The sequence below is a fragment of the Mustela nivalis genome (assembly GCF_964662115.1).
Source record: "Mustela nivalis genome assembly, chromosome: 8".
Lineage (NCBI taxonomy): Eukaryota > Metazoa > Chordata > Mammalia > Carnivora > Mustelidae > Mustela > Mustela nivalis.
This window is the reverse complement of record NC_139027.1, coordinates 139,420,255-139,448,030: the sequence shown is the minus strand read 5'-3', so window position 1 is coordinate 139,448,030 and position 27,776 is coordinate 139,420,255. Positions and strand designations below refer to the sequence as shown.

The 27,776-nt window shown below is 48.5% G+C and overlaps 1 long non-coding RNA gene across 3 annotated transcripts; it reads right to left on the bottom strand.

Annotated features, from left to right (window-relative positions):
• Positions 1-27,697, bottom strand: LOC309870727. 3 transcript variants are annotated; one of them, XR_014314773.1, is made up of 5 exons: positions 27,614-27,697; positions 18,939-19,068; positions 9,709-9,818; positions 1,134-1,216; positions 1-557 (listed from the first exon to the last, which is right to left on the bottom strand). It is a non-coding gene; the product is annotated as an uncharacterized lncRNA (long non-coding RNA). The 3 variants fall into 3 exon arrangements; XR_014314772.1 differs by having other exon boundaries at positions 1-1,216; XR_014314774.1 differs by lacking the exon at positions 27,614-27,697 and adding an exon at positions 20,314-20,387 and having other exon boundaries at positions 1-1,216.
• Positions 27,698-27,776: the final 79 nt, after the last annotated feature.

The following is a 27,776-nucleotide window of genomic DNA, read 5'->3' as shown; positions in this document are numbered from 1 at the left end:
TTGTTTTCTAGCAGACAAATTTAATACAGTAAAGCCAAAAGCGCAAAATACATATATGACGTAATGATACATTCTGTGTGACACAATGTATCCAGAATGGTATCATTCCACATTCCAGCGTGTAATCAATATAGAAAACCATCGGTTAAATACGTTTTGGTTTGGTTTGGTTTGGTTGTTTTTGCCTTCTGTCTGAAGCTGGTGCCTTTACACAGACAGCTCCTTTCAGTGTGGACCAGCCGGCTCAGAGAGGGCCCTGAGTGGCCCCAGAAGATGGGCTGGAGGACCGCGTCTAACCCATTGTTTCGAGTTTTAACATAAACACTCGGTGAAAGGCACGGAGCAGCTCCCTCGAGGGTCATTAACGCCCAGCACACATCAGCTGAGCCTGGTCTCCGAAAGCCGGGTCCCCACGGTTCACCCAGACAGGGCGACGATTCATGGCTCCCGATTATGAAATGTTCTCTCTCTTCCACAGAAACAATCCCGGATGCCGCTGCTGGTGGGCAGGCGGGGGGACGGGGGTGGGGGTTTCTTCCGTCTCATGGGTAAAGGCGCTGGAAAACAAATGGAGGCTTCTGGAGCTTCCCCTTGAAGCAGTCAGTGGGTCCCCAGATTAAAATTCAAGTGTGGCCAAATTCTGTTATAAACGGCTTCGCTCCACCTGAGGCCTGGAAGGCCGGCAGATGGAATCCCCTCTCCTGGGCATACGCTGATGAAAACCCTGCGCCCTCCATCACCCCGAGCCCTAAATCAGCCATCATCCCCGGACGGACTTCGCCGGCCCCGCTCTAAAGCTGTCTCAATTCTGTGGCCCGAGCTTCCTAAGGCTGGTCCTTACCCAGCAATCCAAACAAAAACAGCACTATCGATCACGAAGGCATCAATAACGTCAGCCCTAAAGCCACTCGTGCACATTTCTAATTGTCCTGTCCCTTTTTATATCTTTAAATATTACCATAAGCTTCTAGGAGCCGCTGCCTCCACCTGGGACGGGGGAGATCACGACCCGGTCCCACCCGACTGAAGGCCGCCGGGAGGGCACCTCTGTGCTACGAATAATGGTGAGGTCCCTTTTTATAAAAAAGAAAATAAAACACTGGCTAATCCCATTCTGGGCTCCGTGTTCTCACGCATCAGGAAATGCCTCCCAGTGACGCCTAATTCCTCACTGGTTTTCCGACTGGTTCGCATCCCGGCAATTAGGCTTCATTTGCTGTAACAGAGAAAAGTAAAATCCCCAGCTGGCAGGCAATTTCCCCGTGATTAAAGCATCGGGCTGATCAGAAAGTTGACGTTCAATAAATTAATCAAGAAATCAGGAATGAACACCCCTGTTTGATGTTTGCAAATCACACATGTGGGTCGCCAGATGTTTTGACTTCGTTTTTACCACCATAAAAACTAAAGAAAAGGAAACCCCGGGAGGGACCCCCCAAGTGCAAGCGAGCCCCCTCCACCGCCCCCACCGAGGGCACAGCGACCAGCCCTGCAGCTTCTGGAAACTTCTCACCAGCTGCTGAGGGTGAAGCTGCTCCTCCTAGCCATAAGCGTGAGCCTTTCCAGGCCTATGGAAGTGTGTGCAGTGCGGAGAAAAATTATCGGCTCCAAAATTCAACAAGAAAGCAGCAAAATCAAAATTAATAAATGCTTCATTAAACGCCTGCGAAATGCGGCAATGAAGCCTGCTTGCCGTTGTTGGATATGCAGTATTCATGATATCGGAGTCATAAAAACTTCATTACATTTGAGAAAACAGTTGCAGGAATTCCTACGGATGCTATTGGTTGTGGGGGAAATCACAGGTAATTGCGACTTTGATGAATTACCCACTGCCAGATAATTTAACAAGCAAAATCATTAAACTCCTTTCAAATATTTTTACTGCAAATAAATTATAGTTAAAGTAAAGGGTGGGTGTGTTTTAATTTGTCGGAGGTGGTGGGGATTGAGGTCCCCAACGGGAAGACTGCCTGGAGCTTACAAAGGGCTTAGGAGCCACGGAAGGTAGCATTCTGCGAGGGGCGCCCCCGGGGTGGGGCCCAGCTCGCCCTGCACCCGGAAAGCTCAGGTGGCACTAGCGCCCTACGAGGACCCAGGGGCCAGCCCCACGGTTCCCGTCTCCATCATCTCTGACATTCTCCCCCTGCTTCGAAGGCTTTCTCCGGCGCCCCCCACCCCCACCCCACGGCAGAAATGAGCTGCCCATTTCTCCCACTGTTCTGCGAGCCCGCGGCCGAGGGTGCAAGCTGTAATTACATGCTCGCTTAGGCAGTGACACTTCCGAGCGGCGCGGGAGAGCTGATTAACCACCTGGTCCGCAGGCACAATTCAAATGGGCACCTGGGAGGCGGGCTACAATGACGGGGAGCGCGGTTGCCCAGACAGTGCTCGAGACAAAGGTCGCTCTCAGAGTCGGAACAGCTCTGCTATCTACAGTCCCACAGTCCTGCTCAGCCCGCCAGAGCTCTTGAGGCTTCTAAGGTCTCCCGTCCACATGCGGGGACACCAAGCAGCGGCCCTGAGATGGCTCCTGGGACGCAGGACTCTGCGAATTGCTCCCCGGGTGATTTTTTTTTTCTCCTGGGGTCGTTTGGCAGTGGTGGAGGCTAGGTTGTCACCACCGGGGCGGCGGCGGGGCGGGGGGAGGGGGGTGGCCGGGCAAGGGGCTGCTCATAGCATCTGCTGGGGCGAGGCCGGGGATACTGCCCAACAGCCTACAGACAGACAGAATGACCCCTGCACCCTGAATAATCCGGCTGCTCGTGTCAGTAGCGCAGCGGTTGAGTACCCCTGCCCCCGAGAACCTTCCCCACCCAGGGAGCTGCCTCTTGAAGGATCTTTCTTGCACATGGTTTAGAGCGCGGGAAAGCCCAGGTTGGGGGACCTCACAGATTCCGAGCCCACGGCATACCCAGAGCTGCGGGCTGGTGCAGCGACTCTGTGGGGTCTTGCCGGCTGCACAAAACCCACTTTTTTGGCAGCTCTCGCCCCTGGACGTATTTTTGATGGAGTCAGACCCAGATGAGGCCGTGAATCACCAACTTCCAAGAAGAAAGGGCTCTCCATTTCTAAGCCATAAATTAAGGGCCAGGCCTCTCCCCGGCCTCCAAAGCCTGCAGCTCTCCCCCCCCCCCCCCGCCCGTTCCTCTCTCAGAGCCGATTTCCTGTTGAAATCCTCTTTCAGGAGAGTTGATCCTGTCGAAGGCCGCTTTTAGACCGTTCTCTAGAATGAAATAACATCAGAAGAGATTGATCATAGCCTGAAATTGAAAGGGATGAAGCCACATCCCACTGTGACCCTTTTAATTTTCCTTGTGATTGCCTGCCCGAGCCCCTGATGAACGCTGGCCCTGGGGTGGGGGGTGATTTTCAAAGTGGCCCTCGGCTCTGAACCCCACTCACCGCAGTGAGGCGGACAGCTCCTCGGATTTATGAATTAAGCGGTGACCTCCTAAGGATTAGTTTGGCGCCTCACAACGGAAACGGTGATAAGAAAGAAGGCTCACCAGCAACGGCACGATCAGATTTGGGGGCTACGGTGGAATTGCCTGGTGCTGGTAAAGGTACGAGAGCGACCCTCCCGCAAAAACAGTGACTCATTCCCGTGTGAGTGTGAGCAGGGTAGACATTAACTCTGTTTTCCAGGGGATAAAACTGACACCGGAAGAGAGGCCAGGCCTGCCCTGGGCCACAGGCAACCGGTCCTGGGTAGAAATCAGAACCCCAATGTCATGGGCACCCAATAAGAGATAAAACCCTCACCACATGATAAGTTACAGTTTGAAAACTCCCTGTATCCGTGTTGAGGCATGAGAGTACATGATCCCTGATTCGAATAAAAATAAGGATGGACGAGAGAAGAGGAGGAGGGGCTGGTCCAAAGGGAGGCAGGGGCGGGAAGGGTCTTCTCCCCGAAGTCAGCAGATGGGAGCATGTGGGTGAGCCCTAAGGTGAGCAGCATCCTGTTCCGCACACAGCCTTCTTCCCTCATTTCAAACCCCTTCTTTAGAAGCAGGAGACTCCAAGAGGCATCCTGGAACCAGAGCCAGGCAGCTAATTCCTGGGCTCCCAGCTCAGCGGCAAGTTGCAGGAAAGACTCAAGCCTGATGATTATAAATTGTGAGGAGCAGAGTCCTGAAAAATGGCCCCTTGCCTGCTTCCATAACTTTTCAGGAAACGTGGCACAATTATCCTTTCTCTTCCCTCGCTTAAAAGTCGAACTGAAATTAATTTTTTTTAAACGAGCCAGTTATAAAAGAAAACTATAATGCCTTGCCACTGGGTAATTCCTCCTTGATTAAAGACAGGGGCTGTTGACAAAATTGATGCCTACTAAGCACATAACAGATGAAGACCCATGTCTGATGTGCCTTTCTGAGTGGATGGGTTTCCCAGGCAGGGAATGAACAGTTTCTAAAAAAGTGGTACAAAGCAAACCAAAGTGAATGGGGTGGGGGTGGGGGGTGCCCTGGAAGGGGGTAAGGATATGGGACAGGACAGCTGGTGGTTTTTTTCCTATCTGGAATTCATTTGCCCTTTTTCTTAGTAATAGCCCCCTGACTTGACTTTGAAGGCATTTAGTCCATGAGGCTCATATGAAGTGGCCCTACAGCCACCCTCTGCTGCCCTCCCTGCCTCCAAGGAAGGACACACAACCCAGCCTGGTTCTTCTCTCTCAAATTTCCTGCTCCAATTATTGGAAACAAGGTGCTGCCTTTTTGAGAGAGTTGTAAAACTGGCAGGATTGAAACCTGGTACCACTGAAAATCATCGTTGACACCAAAAGGGAGAGTCTTCTGGGAATAGAGCCACTATGCCTCACTCTGGAGCAATTCAAGAGCTGAGAACAAGCCAGGGCCACCACAGACAGTTGGACAGGGTGTGCACTGCACAAAGTCTTCCAGATGCAGGGGCAAGCGGGGACTGAAAGCTAGCCCCACCCTGCTCGCCAAACCACATACCTGGAGGGGCACCTCCTTGCAACTTGCTCAAAGGTATGAGCTGCTCATTGAGGTGGGTACTGGGAGGGCTGTGTCTGCTCAGAGGGGATACCTTTTTCCTATTCATATGAAAACACCATACAGGCTAGCACTGGCCTGCACACAATGGGATTCGCATTCTGACCCTAAGAGCCTCAGTGAAGTAAGTCAGGATATTGTTGATTGATGGATTCAGCCAGCCAGAGTTGGGTACTCTTCACATGCACCAGAAGACGAGAGATGGGGCTGAGGGACCCCCTTCAAAAATAAAAGGAGGGAGTGATCAGGAGGTCCTCTCTGGAGGGGAATCACCCAGGGATGAGTCCGACCAATCCAGAGGAGATATCTCTCTCTCTCTCTCTCTCTCTCTCTCTCTCTCAGCAAAGCCCAGAGATATTGTCAAAAGGGCATTGAGAGAAGCTAGACATTTTCCAAATGTACCTTGTTTTATATTTTTGGCTTCAGAACAATGAAATTGTTTACAGAATTATAAAAACAAGAAAAATTTAAGTGAAAAAGCAAACAATTTAAATGAAAATAATTGCAAATAAAGAGAAAGTATATGAACCTGTTTGTCAAGTCGGTGCTTTGCAATGGGTTTGCAGTGGGGGCCAGCAAAATAGGAGCTGCAAGCTAGCCAAATCTGGTTTGCTGCCTGTTTTTACAAATAAAGTTTTAATGGACCACAGCCCTGCCACCTCATTTATATTTGGTCTAGGCAGCCACCTTTGTGCTACGATGGCAGAGTTGAATGTTTGCAACAGCCTGGACACCATTAAGGCCCACAGAGCTGAAAGTATTTCCTCTTTGGATGTACATCTTGATGGGACAATAAGAACCACAAATTGTTCTTAGGAATAATAATATCGTTAGCAAGATTATCTGTATTGTTATTTTGAAACACACATGCACATCCATACACACAAACACACAAAGCCAATAAGCAATCATTGCGATGGCTGTCGGCCTAAGAGAAAAATACAAATATAAAATGAAAGTGATTAAGTAAAAGCCTTGTCATCTGAAGTTTGAAGTGGAAGTATCAGTACGAACACATGCTGTCTTTTCCTCTCTTCTATTCCCGGGCTCTGTCCACTGAAAAAGCTTAGAAACAATCTGTCTGGCTGCACTGAGCACCCACACTCCACAGACTGCGGTCTCTAAATACTAATTTCCACTGAAGAGCACCGGGGCTCCTGGGGGAAATGTCTGGTTCCAAGCTTGGAATAGGGCATGCAGATGGGCCTGGAACATCTTGTCACCCCAGGAAGCAAGGAAGCCATTGGACTCCTGGGAGCAGGGAGAGGGCATCAAACAAACACAGAGAGCAGCTTTGCGAGGCTCCCACTGACCATCAAGAAGGATAACCACTGCGATTAATGAAGGTGCATCAAATATGTTAAGATCATGAGTTTACAATGATTCTTAAATTCAAAACAAAAACAAAACATTGGTCACCCTTGGAGGTTGCTAGGGATCTAACTCCTTATCCTGATAACTGGAAAGTATAGAGAAAGATGAAAGGATTCATCCTGCCTTTCTTATACCAACTATAATCAGGGTAACTGAATAGCTAATTAGGAAATGTTCTTCTTTATAGAAGTGTTCCAGCTAATAAATGCAGAAAGAATAATACCATTTGAGTGCTGCCATTTTGCAAAGCTTAGTGATATGATGGAGGTCATTAAGGATCATCACTGGCTGATGAAACCATGATGTGAGAGGCTAATGGTCCACTTGTTAAAAAATGCGTTAAAAAAATAACGTCCGACAGGCCTGATTGATCTTAACATCATCAAAAGACAAACAGGCAGACATCGTGTGCCTCCCGGGACGTTGCAGTGAGAAGTCCACAGTTCCACCTCTGACGATTCTTGTCAAGAAATCTAGTGAGTATCACCAAACTTCTAGATCTAACTGAAAGCTAACTACCAGTTTGCAGGAAGCACAGAGAATGCAGGACGTGTCAGAGGACACCAGGCCTAGGGAACCAGCAAGATCCAGATTATGGCAACTACTAGAGGACAGATGACATGGTTTTCAACAACAACAAAAGCATAAGAATTAACAAGGGGAGGGAGACTCATTAGAGATTTCTGAAGACAAACTAACCAAATGCAATGTGTGGATCTTGTTTAGATCTTCATTTGAGCACAGCACTGAGAAGACATGGATGAGGCCAGCAATGGAATTGGACCATTGACTAGATACCACATGACATGAAGAAATCTTTGCTCATTTTTGAAGTACAGCAGTGATATTACGTTTACAAAGTCTTTATCATTTAGAGATACGTAGTAAATTATTCTTGAATAAAATGATATTATGTGTTGGGTTTCCTCTAAAATAACCAGTGGGGAGGAAATGGAGGCATTGGATAAAACAAGATTGGCATGTGGTAACTGTTGAAGCTGGGTGATGGGTACATGAGGATTCACTGTATTATTCTCTCTACTTTTTTATAGAACCAAAAATTTTGACAACGATCAAAGAAAAAAGGGGTATCTGAAGATGGAAGGATGAAGAATCCAGAACCTGTCCCACTGTTCCTCAATGTACCTCAAAAACTGACTGATATGGAGTCCAAACTCCCCATAGAAGGGATTGAAAACTCAACTGTCCACAGGGAGCAAATAAGAGAAACCGAGAGAGAGCAAGGAACAATTCAGACAGGTCCCTGCCCTTGTGGAATTCACACTCTTGGGCAGGAAGCAAATGACCACCAGATAATTACACAAACGCAACTACAAGTTTTGGAAAGGAAAGCAGGGGGTCAGAGCATGCAGTAGGGTGTCCTGACCTGAGAGTGCAGGGGTGACGCAAGGTGTCCTCTGTCTTTGATGCTGCTCACCAAACATTCTTGAACACATGGCAAGGACTGAACTTCCTAGCCTCCTGTGGTGGGTGTGGCCATGTGGCTAATTCCGGTCCAGAAGGTAAGAGAGGAAGGGACACGAGTGTCATTTCTGGGCTGAGCACTTAATGCCTGGTGTGAGACTTGCCAGAGCCCTCTTTCCCTCTGCTGCTATGCCTGGTGGTGTTCCAGGTACCAGCTGATCCAAAGGACCAGACCTTGGAACAAGGATGTACGAAGTTGAGAGCAGAGCCCCCAGCCAACCCACAATGGACATCAGGCTGAGTGGGAAATAAATCCTTACTGTTTTAATCCCATTGAGAGCTTCATTGTTTGAGAACTTCACTGAGCTGTGCTGACTGATACCGGAGGCTTCTCTGAGGAGGTGATCTTTACCTGATACTTACAGGATGGGTAGGGATTAGTCCAGGGGGACTGGAGTCATGGGGGATGAAAGAAAGGGACAGCCCAGAAAGCAGACAATCAACAGCTGATCGATGATACTAATATTCACATCCCCCTTACCACAAGCTAAGCACTGTGCTAAGCTCTCCTGTACATCAGCTCCTCACAGCAACTCTATGAGGGGGCAATTATCATTGTCATCCCTGAACGCATGAAGAATGAGACCCAAGGAAGTCTGGCTCCAGAGTCTCTGCCCTAAGCCTCTAAGTTACTCTGCCTCTTGTGGGGTTCTGGAACAGAGCAGCAGAGTGTTCGAGAGAGTCCACTGTGGCTAAAGGAGAGAAGCCAAAGAACAGGTGGTCCAAGGGGAGGCTGGAGAAGTCAGCAGGTCAGAACACATAGGGCCTTTCCACAAGCTGACAGAAAGAAGGACAAGCCATGAGGGTGACATGATCAGATTTCTGTTTTGAGCAGATTCTCTTTGATCATTGAATCACATATAAATGATAAAGGACATATCCAGATGAAGGATTAGTACAAGTCAATGAGAAAATACTTTTGCACAAAAATGAGCAAAAGACTTGAACAGGCACTTCACAAAAAGATCTCCAAATGGCCAAAAGCTCATGAGAAGAGACTCAGCCTCATTAGCCCTCAGGGAAATGCAAATTAAAAGTACAGTAAGATACTCTGCCCACCGAGAGAATGGCATACTAAAGAAACAAAAACAAAACAGACCCCAAACCACTGGACAACAGCAAGTCTTTCAAGGGCATAGAATGGCTAGAACTCTTCACCCGAAGGCAGGAGGATCACATAGGACTGCCGTTCTGCTAAAGTGTTTGGCAATGTCTGTAAAAACATATCATACCCTGAAACAAAGAGAATCAACCTCTGCCCATCAGAAACAAAATTGCAAGAGAATGTTTATGTGTTGGTGGTGGGCGCTAAAAGGAAATAACCCAAATTCCCATTAAGCAAACGGATAAAAGCATTACAACACAATCATAAGCAGAATACTATCCAGCAAAGACAATCAAATAACTGGATGGAGCCACACACGATAGCTTGCTTGAGTCTCAAAAATTATGCAAGGGGTGCCCGGGGGACTCAAGCAGTATAGCAGCCAACTCTTGGTCTCAGGGTCAGCCACTCAAGCTCCACATTGGGTGTGGAGCCTACTTGAAAAGAAAAGATGTTACGCAAAAGCAGCTAGATGCAAAAGCTGGGGGTCTGAATTACTCCATCTAAAGAAAGCCCCACAGCAGGCCAAATGAAACTGTAGTCCTGGGTGTCAAACAGTGGTTCTCTTTGGGAGGGAAGGGGGTGGTCGTTTTCTAGGATGGAGCAAGGTGACCTCACGATCCAGGTTGAGATTTCCCAGAGGGGCGGAGGCCCCAGCTGACCTACAATGGCCATGCAATCTCGGGATGACGTGACATTTCAACTGCGGGAAAGAAAATTTACCTTGGCTCTGGTGGAGGTAGAATGTGGGTGGGACCTGGGCAGCAACAGGAGCCGCGAGACCATTTCAGAGGCTGTGGCACTTGTCAGGCGAGAGGTGAGGAGGGCCCAGGCTGCATGGCAGGAAGACAGAAGGTGGATGAGTGAACCTGGACCAGATGAGACAGACCTGACGTGGTGCAGCCAACAGAGGGGGCCAAGCACGGTGCCTAGGTCTGTGCACACCAAGCACCTCTGCCTTCCTCATTTCTCTCAAGAGGGAGCCCGTTTTGTACCGGGGTTCTCTGGCCTTTTAAGAAAAGGTTTGCCAATTCCTCTTTTAACCAATCCAAGAAGAATCATTTCGTGTTTTTAAAATACACGAACCTGGGTGTGCTTTCCTGGTGGGATAAACAGAAGTTTTAAATGGCCTTCAGCAATAATAATATTGTTGACAATGGCACCGGCATTGTCATTTTGAAACAGACAGAGCCAATAAGCAATTCTTTAAATTATTTTCAGCCGAAGACAGAAAAGGACTGCAAACACAAAACTAAAGCAATCAAGCATCCACGGTGGGTGTCCAATATCATGTGTTGGGTGGGGACAGCTCGCAGCCCCGGGGCCCTGAGTGGGGTCAGTGCTTACGTCTGTCCTTCTCCACAAGATGTGCTTCTCCAGCTCACGCCCTCCACCCCACCAGCCATGCCCCAGCATACGCCCACCCATCCCTCAAACCTCAGCCCCAAACTCACATTCTCAAGGAAGTGTCCCCAAACCCCCAGACTTTGTTGGTCCTCTGTCAAGAGCTGTCATGTCACCCTGTGAAGTCCCTGTTTGTCGTCAGCTCTGTGTGTACGTGTGTGTGCAGCTATGTGTGCAACTGTTGGTTACCACAGGCCCAAGTCATCACCAAACCATTGTATCTCCCGCTTAACGATGCCCAGCACATGGCAGAAGCTTAATACATATATATTGAGTGAAACTTTGGAGACCTCATAAAGAGCTAATGTTTTCTGAGCACTTGGAAGTGCCAAGCTATCGTGAGCCTTCTCATCTAATCCCCTCAGCGACAGTAATAGCTGCCATTTATGGCAATGCACACTCTAAGCCAGGTCCTATCCCAGACCCTCTCCATATAACACCTCTTCTATTGTTCGCTTCCATCCTACACCATCTGTCATGGTCAGTGTCGTGGTCCAACTCGGCTGGGCTATGGGTCTGTGTTATTCCTTCAAACACCAACCTACGTGTTACTATGAAGGTATTTTATAGGTAGGTTAGCAAGAACAGATGACTTTAAATAAAGGAGGTGATACTTAATAATCTGGAGGGTCTCATCCAATCAGTTGAAAGGCGAAAGTTAAGTTTCCTTGAAGAAGAAATTCTTCAGTGGCCTCAGCTCCTGCCTGAAGGTCTCCAGCCTGCTGGCCTGCCCTGCAGATTTCAACTTACCTAGCCAGACCCCCACCCTGACAGCTGGTTCCTTAACAAGCATCTTCTCATATATACATCCTACGGATTCTGTTTCTCTGGTATAACCCTGACCAATATACCGTCTAAACTTTAAAAAGGGAAACTGAGGCAGCAGCAGGTTTCTGTAGTTTGTCGAAGATCGCACATACATGTACGTGTGTATATGCTGGAGCTGGGATTGGAACCCAGGCAATCAATTCCACAGCCAGCACTGACACCCGCCATAGGGCTCGACCTCTAGTACCGAACCCTCCATCCCCACCCGGAAGGATGGATGACCACCGGGGGGGGGGGTGAGGAGGGGGCTGCGGTAAAGTAAGTGAAGTTCTACTACAGCAAAAGTGGAGTTAGAAATTCCTGCTGCATTTGGATACGGGTTGAGTTGGGTCAAGGGTAGCAATCAATAAGATTAATAAAGCCCAACTCGAGTTTTTACTCCCCCTGTTGTGATGGATGAGGCCTTTGAAGCAACTAACGGAGGCCTCAGCCTGAGCATCCAAGAGAGATTTGTGGACACATTTATATGAAGGATTCCTTGCAGCTCCCACGAGCGTTTAAGTTGACTCGCTTCAAACCAAGATCAAAGCAGGGGCTGGAGATATTGTTTCGCCGATTTGTATAAATCAGCCAGACAAACTGTGGCCTCCACAACTCCTGATGTTTCTCCAGTTGGACGTAACTTGTTAAGAAACATGTCGGGCAGCCGCAAAAATCTGAGAGCCTCCTTGGGATAGAAACTTCTAGAAGAATTGATCACTTGCTGCCTGACTTTACCTTAACTATTTCTGAAGCCATAATTGAAAAGGCCCCAAGGTCCACTTTCCACGTATCCTTCAACCTTTCAGAATGCATTCGAGTGATCATTTTTAACACTAAGGCCTTATGTTTGTAGTTTTCAGATGGTCACAGACATCCTCTTGTCTCAACTTCATAGCAGCCATCTGAGGTGAGGGAGGGCAGCAGAGATTTCTGCCATCTTGCTGGTGAGAAACTGAGGCTCAGAGAAGTCAAGGATCTTGCCCCAGGTCAAGCCGACACACAGCTGATGAGAGGGAGACTCAGCTGCTGGGGTCTCTTCCCAGCCCCAGCCTCTCTCTGTCTGAGGATTTCTCTCTTGTCATTTTGCCAATGTTTACTGAGTCCTTCCTATGTGCCCAGGGCTGGGCTAAATACTTTCATGCTCTCTTTAAATATTTCCTGATCTACACATTTTCTTTTGTCTTAGGATAGGTTTCCAATGTGGAAGTAATGGCAGAAGCTACTTCAGAGAATTTCATCAAAGCCTCAAACTCACACGCTGCGCGCGCGCGCGCACACACACACACACACACACACCAGCCAGAGTCCAGGAGATGTGGGAATGGTACAGAAAGCAACAAGAACAACAACCCTTCTTTTCTCATCTGTGTACATCTGGAACTGCCTCTTACACCACAGATACGGTCTTCAGATCTATGAAAATTAATAGCCACCATTTACGGAACACTTAACATGAGCCAAGCCCCATGCCAAGCACTGTTTATATATTAGCTCTTTTAATCCTCTGGAGTAGATTACATTTGATCTCCATTGTACAAAAGAGAAAAAAGAAACTAAAACTCATCAAGGTCAAGACTCTTACCCAAGGTCATATGGAAGCAGGCGACGGATGGCACACAGGTTGCAAAGCTCTTGTCCTTAATCTAACATTGCCCCAGAACATGGCCTCACCAACCACCCCTATTGTCTTTACCTATACTTTCCTTCGCTTTGTATCATTAACTTATTATTGAAAAGACACATTATTTTTACTGAAAAATAATTTTTTTTTTAAATCAGACAACTTCAGATGTAGAAAGCTGGAAAGAGCATCACTCCCATTCTTACCACCACCACAAGGAAACAGGCCAGATAATTTGAAATCTTGCAACTTTTCTTTAATCCAGCAGAGAGCTGAGGTTGCCAGGCAACCAACTACCTTGAAATATAAGGAAAGATAGGTGCCTCCAAGGAGAGACAGGAGCACTTGCTTAGCTGGGGTAAATGCCACTGGACACTGGTAGGAAAAAATAAGCTAAAATATTTAACAAATTGCTAAAGATTGAATGTGGGCTGGTGAGGCAATCTAGCATTTCTGAGAGCTACACACACAAGAGGAATTCATTCTATACAAGGGTCTGTTCCCATGGCTGAACTGACACTTACAAAAAGATAAGAAAGGGCAGGATGAGAATTCTGAGAAAGTTCCCTCCCCGTGTATACCTGAGGGAGAGGAACAGCAGCCACTATAGGAAAAACACAAAGCCCCACTGAGATTCTTCTTCCCCATAGGGCACCAGTGAAAGCAGTGTACCTGACAAAAGGCAACTACAACAAAACCCCTCTATTCGTGGGGTGGACAGGATAGGCAGGAAGACATCCTGAGCCCAGACTTGTGACAGGGGTTTGGACCTGCTCACACAGTGCCTGGATGAGACTGAAGCATACTCAGAACAGCAAAGAACACCCCCCACTATGCAAACCAGCATCTACTGCTGGCAGAGGGGCAGGAATGTGGGGACAGACACTCACTTTGGCAAAGTGCAAAAAAAAAAAAAAAAAAAGACTTAAAACGGAGAGCAGGGCAAATATTGAGGAAAGCCCTCTAGCAAGCCAGCCCCCAACCTATACCAAAGCCCAGATAAGTGGACTTTGAAGCTAGTATGCACTGAGGGAAACCATAGTTACAACAAACCTCAACCCAGCTCAACTCCTAAGTATGTTGACTCAACTCCCCCATACTAAAGGTCTAGCAGAAATAAAGCCATGCTCCATTTCCAGATATAAAAGTTATTTACCCCAGTGTCTACTGTCCTATATCAGATGTATGGCTTTTGGTAAAAAAAAAAAAAAAAAAAAGTGACTCCTTCAAAGAAGTGAGAAAATGCAACATGTTGTCAAGGGACAAAAGAATCAACAGAATCAGACTAAAATGGTACAGATGTTGGAGTTATGAGACAGGAATTTAAAATAACTCATTAGCATGTTAAAGTCTCTAGTGAAAGTAAAGACACTATGAATCATCCTAAGGGTAATTTCAACAAAGGGGTAGGAACTATAAGAGAAAATCAAAAGAAAATGTTGGAAATAAAGACCTAGCACCTAGCAACAAAGATAAAGCATGATTTTGATGGACTCACTAGTAAATGTAACACAAGTAATAAAATTGAAGATAGTCCAATAGAAATTATTCAAATAGAAACTCAAAGTGGAAAAGAGTTTTTTTCTTACTAAAGGAGAAACAGAGCTTCAAGAATTGGGGGACATGGGGCACCTAGGTGGCTCAGTGGGTTACGCCTCTGCCTTCAGCTCAGGTCATGATCCCAGCATCCTGGGATCAAGCCCCCCTTAGGGCTCTCTGCTCAGCAGGTTCCTGCTTTCCCCCTCCCCCTCTGCCTGCCTCTCTGTCTAACTTGTGATATCTCTCTCTCTCTCCTCTCTCTGTGTGTATAAAATAAATAAATAAAATCTTTTTTAAAGTTTTAAACAGAAGAATTGGGGGACACTAATAAAGGTAACAGAAATATAGTTGGATTCTCAGAAGGAGAAGAGAGAATGAGGCAGAAAAGAAGGATTTGAGAAAATATTCATCTAACTGGCATTTATAGAAAACTCTACCTAACTAAACGAGGAACATTCACCAAGACAAACCATATACTAGACCATGAAAACAATGGTAAGATTTCTAAATACTTAAAATAAGTAAAATTAGACAATAATAATTTTCCAAAACTAATGATGAACACCAAATCACAGATCCAAGAAGCTCAGAGAACACCAACCCAGGAAGTCAAACAGAACAGACACCTCAGCCACCATATCAGCATGGTTGAAAAGGAAGGATGAAGGACAAAGAGAAAAATCAAAAGTAGCAGAGGGGAGAAATGCATTACATACAGAGGGGAAAGAAGAATCATATCGGACCTCTCACCAGAACTAGATAAGCCAGAAACTGATGGAAATGATGTCTTTGGAGTGCCAAAAGAAAAAACCGTCAACTCAAAATTTATTCCCAGCCTGTGGGCCATCTGCAGCCTGCTCTCCATTTTTGTAAATACAGTTGTATTGAATTTATAAAATTCAGCTATATATTGTCTATGACTGCTTTCACACAACAATGGCAGAGTTAAGAAGTTGTGACAAAAACCATATGGCCTGTAAAACCTAAAAGTTTTATTACATGACTTTTTACAGGGTCTTCCAACTCCCCTTCTAAAGGATAAGGGACTCAAACGAGTAGTTGCAAAAGCAAAAGCAGTAGCCAGCATACGTAGAAGTAGAATATATGGCACCCGTGGCTCAGAGCATTAGAGGGAAGAATTATTAGCATATTGTTGTAAGTTTCTTAGACTAGACATAAAGCAGTATCCTATTATTTGAAGTTGGAATTTTTAATTAAAGATTCATATTATAAAACCTAGGGCAACCACTAAAATTGTTTAAAGAGATACAAATAATAAGCCAATAATGAAGAATCATAAACAGAAGGAGGAAAATAATAATGAGTAGAAATTACTGAAATTGTTAGCAGAAAAATAATAGAGCAAATAAATAAAACCCAAAGCTGCTTCTTTGAAAAAAGATAAATAAAACTAAAGATAAAATGTTAATCAGACTAACCAAGAAAAAAGAGAACAAGAGAAATGATCAATTTTTGGAATGAAAGATCAGACATCACATTGCAAAGATTAAGACAATATTATAATCAACCCTATGTCCCCAAGCTTGACAACTTAAATGAAATAGAGAAATTCCTTGAAAGACACAAAATATCAAAGCTCACTCAGTAAGAAATAAATAACCTGAATAATTCTTTATCTTTTAAAGAAATTAAATCCATACTCAAAACCTTTCAAAAAAGAAAGTTCCAGATCAAGATGGCCTTACCAGTGAATTCTACCAAATATTTAAGAAAGAAATAATACTAATTTTACACATATTTGCCTGGAGTACTAAAGAAGAGGGAATACTTCCTAACTCATTTTACGAGACCAGCATTTATCCTGATGCCAAAATCGCACAAAGATATTACAACAAAACTACAGATCCATAACCTTCATGAATGTAGATAAAATCCTTAACAAAACATAAGCAAATCAAATCCAACAATCAAATAAGAAGGGTGATTCATCAGGACCAAGTGGGCTTCATCCCCGGAAGGCAAGGCTGGTTCAACATTCCAAAATCAGTCAACATAACTCACTATATCAGCAGACTAAAGAAGGAAAACTGTATTATCATCACAAGAGTGACCCAAAAAAGCATTTTATATGCACACATCCATGATAAAAACTTTCAGAAAGCAAGGATTTACAACCTACAACAAACAGCATATACAGCGGTGAAATCCTGAGTGCTTTTTCCCTCAGATCAAGAACAAAGCAAAGATATTGCTCTCCTCACTCTTACTCAAAATTGTACTAGTGCATTAAGTCAAGGGGAGAAAAAGTCATCCACACTGAAAGGAAGAAATAAAACTATCACTATTCATAGACTACATCATTATTTACATATAAAATTCCAAAAAATCTATTAAAAAGCTACTAGGCATTGGGGCAGCTGAGTGCCTCTGTTAAGTGTCTGCCTTCAGCGCAGGTCATGATCTCAGGGTCCTGGGATGGAGCCCCGCATCAGCCCTACTTACAGGGAACCTGCTTCTCCCTCTCCCTCTGCTCTCTCAATCTATCTGGCAAATAACTAAATAAATAAAATATTTTTTTCTAAAAAAGCTCCTAGGCATAAAAGCTGAGTATAGCAAGGTCTCAGAACACAAAGTCCACATACAAAAATTAATTGTATTTCTACATACTAGCAATGAATAGTTGAAAATTTAAGTTTTTAGGGTACCATTTACAATAACACAAACCCTCAAATACTGACATATGAATCTTAAGCACATGCATTCTCCCTATGCTGTAAACCAAAAACCAAAAACAAACAAACAAAAAACCCAGAGATGAAAGAAATTAAAGACCTAAAGAGACAGAGGCCAATGCCGTGTCAATGGCTTGGAAGACAATGCTGTTAAGGTGTCAATTCCGCCAAAACCAATCCTTACAATCAACCCAGTTCCATTCAAAACCTTAGCAGGATTTTTTTTTTAATAAATCAATAAGTCAATTCTAAAATGTATATGAACAGGCAAAGGAGGAATAATGAAAACAATTTTGAAAAGGAAGAATAAATTTAGAGTAAAATAATAAACTTTAGAGAACAGAATCACACTACCTGGTTTCCAGGCTTCCTATAAGGCTAATGGCTAGCGTAGCCAAGACAATGGAGAAATTATTTGAAGAGAAGGTAGATAGATGGGAGAGAGGAACAGAATAGAAAGTCCAGAAATAAACCTATCTCTATGGGTCAATTAATTTCCTTTAGAGTTGCAAAGAAAATTAAATGAAGAAAGGATAGTCTTTTCAACAAATGTTATAGGAATACTATCCATCAAAAAAACAATATCCATCAAAAGAAATTCAACCTGTATCTCATACCAAATAAAAATAAACAAATAGGGGGCGCCTGGGTGGCTCAGTGGGTTAAAACCTCTGCCTTCAGCTCGGGTCATGATCCGAGGGTGCTGGGATGGAGCCCCACATTGGGCTCTCTGCTCAGCGGGGAGCCTGCTTCCTCCTCTCTCTGCCTGCCTCTCTGCCTACTGGTGATCTCTGTTTGTCAAATAAATATATAAATAATTTTTTTAAAAAATTTATTATAAACAAACAAACAAACAAACAAACACTATCCGGGGCACCTGGATGGCTCAGTGGGTTAAGGTCTCTGCCTTCGGCTCTGGTCATGGTCTCAGGGTCCTGGGATCAAGCCCCGCATCGGGCTCTCTGCTCAGCTGGGAGCCTGCTTCCTCCTCCTCTCTTTCAAATAAAATAAAATAAAATAAAATAAAATAAAATGTAAATAGTATCCATCAAAAAAATTTGATCTGGATCTCATACCATATATTAAAAAATTCACTCAAAATAGATCCAAGATCTAAGTACAAAACTAAAACTATTTAAAAAAAAAAACTTTGGGAGAACACATAGAAGAAAATATTTGTGATCTTGGCTTAGATAAGTATTTCTTAGGTATGGCCCCCAAAGTACAATCTACAAAAGAAAAAAATGATAAAATATACTTCACAATGAACAATTTTTGTGCTGCAAAAGACACCATTCAAAAAAATTAATAGGAATGCTACAGACTAGGAGAAAATATTTGCTAGTCACATTATCTAGGAAAGGACTTAATACATAAAGAACACTCAGAGCTCAACAAAAAGAAAGCAAACCACCTAAATAAAAAAATGGAGCAAGATCCGATCAGATACCTCAGAAAAGAAAGTAGATGGATTCCAGAGAAGCCCAGGAGAACGGGCTGACCATCACTGGCCCATCAGGGAAACCCAGGCTGACGCAGAGGGTTCCTTTCCCTTGGCTACAGGGAGAACTCGAAAGTGTTAGAGAGGTGTTGAAGACACACCAGCTCCCAACAGAGATGTTCTCTTTGACGGAACACCTGAGAAAGGAGGCCATGAGACTCCAACCCCGTCTACACGGCTCCTGCCAACCTCTGGGAACAGACTTCCCGATTGCTGCCTCCTCGCGGGGCTCTACTCCAGCCCTCTTCCAAGCATCCAGTGAACAACTGGCTACTGATGGAGAGACACCCTCCACCCTTCCTGGGGGTGGTTTCCTGCGTTCCTCAGTTTTCCATCATGGGAACGTGTTTTATGTTGGAATCCGGAAAAAAGAGAGGAGACAAACCTGCACCCAAGGCGTCTGCCAGTTGTGGAAGGTCCGTTTCTCAAGATCGGCAACCGTGCGCGTCACACCTCCTTCCAACGCGCTGGGGCAGTTTTAGGATGAGCAAGCTAATCCAGAGGGGGACAGGGACCTGGGAAGGGCACACAGGAGTCAGTGGTTCAGCGAGGAGGGAGCCAGGACCCCGACTCCTCCTGCCTCTGCCTCCACCTCACCAAAGCCAACATTCTCCAACAACCACCTCGTGCCACGCACTGGGTTGTGGCCTCACATGAGTCTTATTGATCCAGAACAGCCCTCTGAGAACCACACAAAGCCGGCTCGTGAGGCCGTCCTAGCCCTCCAGCAGAGCCCACGGGACCCGCCCTGGGCCGGGGCAGAGCTCCCTTCAAGAGGCAGGACCGCCGGTGAGAGTCCTGTGGTTCCCTCCCCAGCCTCGAAGCTTCTGCGGGAGAACAGACGACGCAAACCCATCACACACTCTGCTTCCCAACAAACCACGCGACCTTAGACCCAGCAGCAGCCAGCGGTTTTAGGGGACACGGGGCTGGCCACCCAGCGTCACCTTGGGAACCAGCTTCCAAGGAAATGCCCGCCGGTCTTAGGGGTCCGCAGGGGGCTCACTCGTGGCACACAGATGCCCACCAGCTTCCCCTCCACGGCCAGGCCCGAGGTCTGGTCACGTAGCCCCTGAAACCCCTTCTGTTCCCCTTCCATGGTAGCCGGGAGACCACAAACAAATGTCCGACCTATGAGAAATGTGGAGAAGGTACTAGAAGAACGGCAACTAGCTCTCGGCAACACTGTGGCCTCCCTTCCACCCATCGGCGCCTCTGCCTGGGCCAGCAGCTCCCGCGCGGGGGGCCGGGGGCGCTGAGCGCGGGGTCTGCGTGGAGAACCCAGGCCTTTGCCCGGGTATCTGGTGTTCGTTTGTTCCAAGTGTTTGCTAAAACCAACGGCACGTTTCTTAATTTCCTGGAGCTTTGGGGAAAACAGGCTCGGGGGAGAAAAACCAGACTCCGATTCATTTTCTCGCCACCTCCCGCGAACGAAAGAGAAAGCCGAACTCGTGTCTGGCTGAGGACCGTTGAGGGGCTTGAATCAAGGCCTCAGCTCCTCGAGGGGGGACAGGCCCGCGCAGCTCCCGAGGGACCCGGACGCCCGCTCTCCCTCCGGGTTTCGATCCGAGGACCCCGCCGGCCACAGGGGCGCAGGTGAATCCCCGCAGTGTCAAACCCAAGTGTTCCCCACCTCCCAGCCGGTGGGACGACTCTTCGAGTGGGGGTGGGGAAGAAGGGAGAGGAAGGAACACCACATCCCGTGGACCCTTTCTCTCCGGGGCCTTTGCGCCATGACCGCCATCGCAACACACAGCTACCTTGGCCTTGAAGAACTGGGACGTTCTACAGAACAAGCTGGAAATCCTCTTTTTTGGAAGCTTAGCAGGAGCCCAACATACCAGGTATCTGTCCAGGCCTGTTTCAGAAGGAGAAACCCCAGCCAAGCACATAAACAACCCCCCACCGCGTTTTATCATCGAAAGGCGGCCAAACACAGGTTCTTACTGTTATCTCATTAAGCCCATTAAATATGTAGGAAAGAAAAATGCCTTCACATCTTGGGTCTGGTTTAAGCTATCAGGGAACAGATTAGAGTTAATTAATGCCGTGAACTCTGAAACCGCCAGCCGGGAGGTTCCCATCGGAATCCACACCTGTCACAGATGCGATGTAGAAAATCTAAGGGAGCACAGACGTGTGCCCCCGCCCCCATCCCCGCATCCCCCGTGCTAGAACCCTGAGTGCCTGATCTGTGACTTCTGAATCTGGATCAAGAGATAACCCCCCCCCCCCCCGGGACACAGAGTCGGTGGACTCCAAGCAGAAACTGTGCAAAGGTCTCTTGCTGGTGCTCAGGAAATTGCCACAGGTTCCAGGCCGCAAGGCGAGACCGCTAAGTTCCTGCCGGCAAGTTGGAAAGAGCTTATCAATTATTCATGCAGCTGGATAAACAGGGATTTTATCTTGTAGCATGAATCAAGAGATAAAAATTCCATTTCAAGAGGGAGGGTGCAGACGAAACCCTGAATGTTAATTGTAAACTGAAAAAAAGAAGGAAAGAAGAAATAGGTAAGGGTCTTCTGCCTCCAGCAGCACCTGTAGGCTCCTCCGTCCCCAAGGGCGTGCCTTTCACCTTGAAGGTAGCGTACCTCCTCACCGCACGTGGCCCAGCCTCTCCACTGACTCTCAGTTGATGGTGGGGGCACCTTTGGATGGATTGTGAAACTCCCAAGCAACCCCACCTATCGGGTATTTCTATTTAAAATCAATTTGCTGCCTCCAGCCTGAAATCAGAAGCAGAGGAAAGTTCATGACCTAGTACGGTGAAAGGTTCAGACAAAACAAAACACGGGCAAAGCAATATGCGGGATATCGGGATCCAAAAAAAGAGGATGACTTTGCTTTCTGCCCTTCGGTGCCCCCTTCGCCCGTGGCCCTGCACGTGCCCAGGCCTGAAAGGCTGGTAAATTAGCCCAAAAGATGAAATTGGGGGAATGAGTGGTTTATTTAGACATTGGCGTTATTAAATGTGATAACAGATCGGAAGAAAATTTATGTAAGGGCAGAAAACAAGTTGTGGCGTGTGGGCTTGTCCTCAGGTGGTGCCGTGCAGGACTCTGATTTGCATTCCTTCTCTCTGCGTTTTCCAAAGAGTGTATTAAGAGCACTGTTGATTTTATAATGGGAGAGAAATAATAAACTTTGTGCTTTCTAAACGTATTAGATATATTAGCTAATAAATTAGCTCTGTGAGGTGCTTTTCATAATGGGAAGAAAACAATAAACATTATTGCTGGGGGAAAAACATCAACAGTCGGAAGCCATGCATGTCCCTGCCTTCCTTTTGATTTGCCTCTTCCACGAAAAGCCCCTCAGACCAGAGGAATCGTCACAGGAGGTTTGGGCCATGCCACTCAGCTGGTGGCCGGCGGCGGTGCAAAGGGGAGACACCCCCCTCCCCACACTCGGGGCAGCCTGTTCTGCAAACACTTGCAGGAGTGGGGAGGGGGCTGGACCACACTATCTAGGCACGGAGGGAACAATTCTGACTCACCCACCGCCATCCTGGTAATCCCTCTGCCCCTTGCCGTGCCTCCGTTTCTCTGTGTTTGAGAAGAGGGAGCCCGTGGTTTCCCACCTCTGTTGCTCAGACGCAGAAAGTTGCCATAATATTACTAATTTATCTGTGTAAGGGCCCGCACGTGTATTGACGGCAATTTCTCCCTTCCCGCCTCCGGCTCCCGTGCCCGCCCGCCAGTCAAACATGCCGGATGTCCTGCCTCAGAGACACACATACCTGAAAGGCATGTTGTCTGCTGTGTACAGTCCTGTGCTTGAAGTTTACATGAGAGAGCCCTTCTGATTCTTTCCTGACACGCTGCGCCTCCTAGATCTCTCCACGTCGCATTTGTCTCATTCATTGCTCCAATGGCCGAGGAGCTCATGTTTGACAGAAATGCGTAGGGGACCGCCGCTCCCCCCCACCCCACGAAGAGCGCCCCAGTACAGCTAAGGCTGCGGAGGATGCCGCTGAGGCCAGGGAAGAGGGAGAGCTGCCTCCTTTCCCATGTCCTCCTCCTGAGGAGGCCCCCAAGGAACCATCTGAAAAAGAACGAGCTAGAAGACCTCCTGAGGCCCTCCCGCTCGGACACCCTGCAGAACAGAGCCCAGTGTGAGGTCCTACATCTCTGTGTTTGGGGGACACAGCCACAACAGCTACCGTCTTACCAAGGACACTCCACCCACCGGGCCCCACGCTAAGGGGCTTATCGCATCACCTCCCAGGATCCACCCCCAAACCCTCCAAGAAGTCTCACTTTTGATGAGTCAAAGGCTCCGAAACATTGCCCAAAGTCATGCTGCCCGTCAATGGCAATGCCAGGAGAACCCCCTCAGACACCCAAAGCCTCCCTTCTCCCCTCAGGCAGGAGCCTCTCCTCAGCCTTGGTATCGACACTGAATGTTCTTTTTTATTTTCATTTTTTAAAAGATTATGCCACAGGGAAGATTCCTATGAGTCTTTTTTTCTTTTAAGATTTTAGTTATTTTTCAGAGAGATGGAGAAAGAGAGAGCACAAGCAGGGGGGGTGGCAGGCAGAGGGAGAAGTAGGCTCCCTGCTGAGCAAGAAGCCTGACCCGGGACTCCATCCCCAGACCCCGGGATCATGACCCCGATCTGAAGGCAGACGCTTAACCAACCGAGCCACCCAGGTGCCTCAACACTGAATGTTCTCAGGTAAAATGGACTGGACCAACCCATTCTCTCTACAATCCACCTGTGAGCCCTGGTGGGTCTAAGTAGCTCCAACTTGTCCATCAGTCCTGAATGGTGAGGACGGACTGGGTGTTCTGTGGACAGACCTACTGGCATCGGACTGGGTGGCTCTTCCAGTGATCCCACAGCCAAGCATGAGCAGCCCTGGCATCACAGAGGCTGGGCTGGGTGGGGGCACCCAGAGATTTAGAGGGAAAGCCAACCCCAAGCCTCCAGTTAAGCAAGCCCGGCAACCCTAGAGCCGCAACCTCCTCTTCACTCAGCGAGAGGCTTCAACCCTCCCCACCATGCTGGCTGTGTGGCTACTCCTAGGGGAACACAGGGTCCCACCCTTGGAAGAGTGCCCTTTCCGTGCAGGAACTATGACGCAGCTCCCCAGTTTGGGAATCTGTAATCCAAGGGTGAATGAATGCATTAGTGAACACTACTAATTAATAAATGTGATGATACAATGAACAAATGATTCAGCTTAGGTACCACCCAGAACAATTGTGACAACTGTGATGTTAGTCATTCTACTCATCTATCCACCTGCCCACTGTACCTGCCTCCCATCTATCCATCCATCCATCTATCCTTCCTTCCATCCATCCTTCCATCTACCCATCTACCTACCCATCCCCCTGGTCATCCATCCATCCATCTGCCCACCCACGCATGCATCCATCCACCCACCCATCCATCCACCCACCCATCCATCCATCCACCCACCCATCCATCCATCCACCCATCCATCCATCCATCCATCCATCTACCCATGTTCAATGAACACTTATGCCGGGTCCTGGGCTAAGTCCTCTAATGTCTCCCAGCTCCTACCACCGCCTGATGGAGCAAGCAGACGGACAGGTATGAGGGATCCTGGGTAGGGGGAGTTTCTGGGAAGCCCAAGGCATCTTCTCCGGGGAAGGCAGGTGAACAAGAATCCATTCAGGACCGGAGCTGTTTAGAATAAGGCTGAGCAGCCAGACTGTCAAGTCCCAGACCACATCGTCATCCCGGCTCCATCTCACACCGGCTGTGTGACCTCTGACTCTTCTCCAGAGCCTCAGGACCAGAGAAGACTGGATCCTCTGCCCCAAGCTCATGTCTGCAGACACCGACTTCTTAGTCCCACTGGGCAGCGCGAGCATCATACCCATTTTCAGAGGAAGAAACCAGGAGTCAGAGTGAGCGGCGGAGCTGCAGCTAGGGTGAGGCCAGTGAGATGCCCGGGACTCAACACGTGAGGGGGCACTCACTCTCGGGCTCATATAGGTGCAGGGTGAGCGTCTGAGAGCGAGTGACCCCTTCCGTGTTGCACCCTCGGTGTCTCGCTTGCCTCGTCCTAGCCCCAGCCCCAGCCAGCTGCTAAGTCGTAGCATTAAGACGCACGAGCGCGTCTTCTGAGGCAAACCCAGCGCTCATTCTGTAGAGAGGCTCTGCTCATTCACCCGCGCAGCAAAGATGCAGTGAGCCTCCGTGACACACAAGGCACGAGCTGGGCACAGGCATGCACTGGGGCAAGGGGAGGAAGGCCAGCACCATGGCAATTACCTGACGGCCTTGGGCTCCCCTGCAGGGCAGAACATGGTTTCCCTGCCTCAGTTTCTCCATCTGGAACATGGAGGCCCCTGTGAGGATCTGGCCAGTGTGACACTCTGTAGGCAGGAATGGTCACCAAGAGGGGTCCAGCCACTCTGGCCGGTCCCTCACTTCATCCGGGGCTGTCCCCCCCCCACCCTCCCCAACCAGGGAAGCCAGCCTGGCTGTTTATTTGGTTATTAGATAACCAGGTCTGGGCACTGTTTCTTTGATCAGACACCCCTGATAACAAGCAGAGCAAACAGACCGTTTTATAGCGAGATTTCATGGGGCGATCGTACCTTCCCACGGTGTTTTCAGCAGAGACAAGGATGAGGAGGTAGGTGTGTGGTGGGGCGGGGAAGGAAGAGGCTCTGTTCTGCGGTGCTTTCCATTGACCCCTCGCCCCCAGCCGTGGATCTGGGGGGAGGGGGGGAGGGAGGAAAGAGCCAAGCCTGCCCGGCCGGCCTCCTCCTCTGCCATCATGGTCCCCCGGCTCAGGGCGGCCTCCCTCACGCTGGCTGTGCATGGACCCAAAGCAACATCCCCTGGCCCCCCTCCTCCACCTCCATGCCCCCCCCCCGCTGCCCCCCTGACTCTGATCGCCTGGGGAGGGTCCCTGCAGTTAACAACCGGAAAAGCCCAGCTCTAGAGGCCAAAATGGGATCATGCCCATGGATGTGACTCAGCCAGAGTGGGGGCTTGAGAAATAATTTGCTTGTCCCCCACACAGCCTTCTAATTACCAGCATTTCAGATGTTCTCAGGGGACTGCTCTGTATGCAAGAAAGGGGTGAGGGGCGGGGCATATACCCCCCCTTCCTCTGGCAAAATGCACAGTCAGGACAATATAATCTTTTTTTTTTTTTTTGGTTAAAAATAAGTATATGTTTGAAAGCCGTAAGTTTGAGCGCTGGCTCCTTCTTTGTCTTGTTTGATCTCCTTGTAACGAGAGCAGAGTCTTGTTCAAACACTGTTCATTTTCTTTCCTTTTTTTTTTTTGTTTTTTTTGTTTTCGGGAGTAAAATCTGCCTTAAAACCGGTAGCTCACCTCCCTGCACTTCTGTTCCCTCACCGGGGGAGGAGGGGGCGTCCTGTCCTCTCCAGATGCCCTCTCCTGAGGGGCCCCCTGCCATTCCCTTGATGAGGGCCGGCCTCCGCAGGGGGTCTAGCTAGGACTTAGGAAGTGCCCTGTCCCCATGCTTCCCCTCATCCCGAAGCCTCTTCCCGAAAAGGCTGTGATTGTAGCGTGGGCTTTCCCCTTGAGGATCTTCAGGCTCGGAATGGAGGGAACAGCGCAGGGAAACGGACACCCCCAAGGAGACACAGAGCGTCCTGGTCACAGCAGCATCTCTGCCACCTTCCAGCTGTGTGGCCTGGGGACAGCAGCCCAACCTCTCCAAACTCAGTTTCTCCATTCTGTAAAACGGGGCCACACTAATTCCTACTTCTCATCGGGTCCTTTGGATGTAAGCTACGCGCGCCTAAGGCACCTCGCCCGGCCCAGGCTCTCGCTACACCCTTGGCGATCCTTCTCATTTAGAAATAAGCCAGCCCAGCAATTCCTAAACGGGCACCATACTTCTCAGGAAGTCCCACATCTAAGAGCAGTACAGTAAGTTCTAAAAGCCCCAGATTATCAGCGCACCAGGGACATCCACGTCACAGACCCTCCCCACGCCAAACCCCGTCAGCCGTCCGAGACTTGAAAGCACCTGCCTTCGGAAAGCCCGGAGAGCCTCCCTCAGGTCCGGCCGGGACAGCGCGCAGGTCTTGCGATGATCCGGAGGTATACGTTCCACAGATGTAAAGACACATACTTGCCACAAATAGCCACAATTATGCAATCATAAACAATCATCCTGAGCAACTCCCCTCCCGCCACGGAAGTCAGCCGTGCCACTCCAGGTTTGTCTGTGCAACAGCCCAGGTGCCCGGGGAGGGCTGGACTGGCCCGTGACGGCAAGGCTGCTCTGCTTCTCGTGCCGTCCCCTGCAAAGCAGAGAGCCCAGAAAAATGTCATTTTCAGGAAGGGAACTGATGGTTTCTCTCACATCTCCATTCGTGTAAGAGCATGCTGTGGCCTCATCCAGCACTTTCCACTCATCTCTGCTGCGCCCGGAGAAGAGGGACGTGAAGACCCAGCTGGGTGGGAGTGTCCCCAGATCCGGGGTCCCTGACATTGCAGTGAGCTGCAGGGCTCCCAGGGGCCTCATCTAAGCTTCTGGCAAGGAAGCCAAAGGAGGGGTGCTGTCTTGGAGCCCCCCCACGACAGGTGCGGACCCATCGGTCTACGCATCCTTCGAAGGGCAGCCAATGGCTTGGAGTGCGGCCGGGGCACAGATGGGTCCTGCGGTCCCCTCACCCACCTCGGGCGTAGCCTCCGTCTCTCGTCTTCCCTCCCCTTCGCTCGCCTCACACTTCCTCCCCGGGTCCGTCTCTCCTCCTTCTCTCTTTCCTGAGTCTCCTGCTTCCTTCTTTGTCTCTGTGGCCCCCTCTCTGCCTTCCAGTCCTTCCTCCCTCCCTCCGCTCTGGGTCTCTCTGTTTCTCCCTCTCCTCTGTCCTCCCAGCGAAAGGCGACCAGCATGGACGGATCCTGATCCATGCACCCCAGCCCCTCCCCCCCCCAGGCCTGCCCCGCACAGCTTTGCTTTCCGGCACCCAAACGGTCCATGCGGGCAGGAACAACCCGGCTGAAACCTTCCAACCCAAGTGATGCTTTCTCTCTGCCTCATTCACAAATCCAACAGCTGGCAGAGAACCTCCTTCCCAGATGCTCACCACCTCCATTCAAGGCTTGCCTGCCACTCAGAGAGGTGCCCCGGCCTGGGGTGGGGGGCAGGAGGTGACTAGTTTGGGGGCAGGGTGTCTGTTCCCTCCTCCTCCTCCTCCTCCCAGCTGCCTTGCCCCTGGGCTGCCACCCTAAACTGACTCACTGGGATGA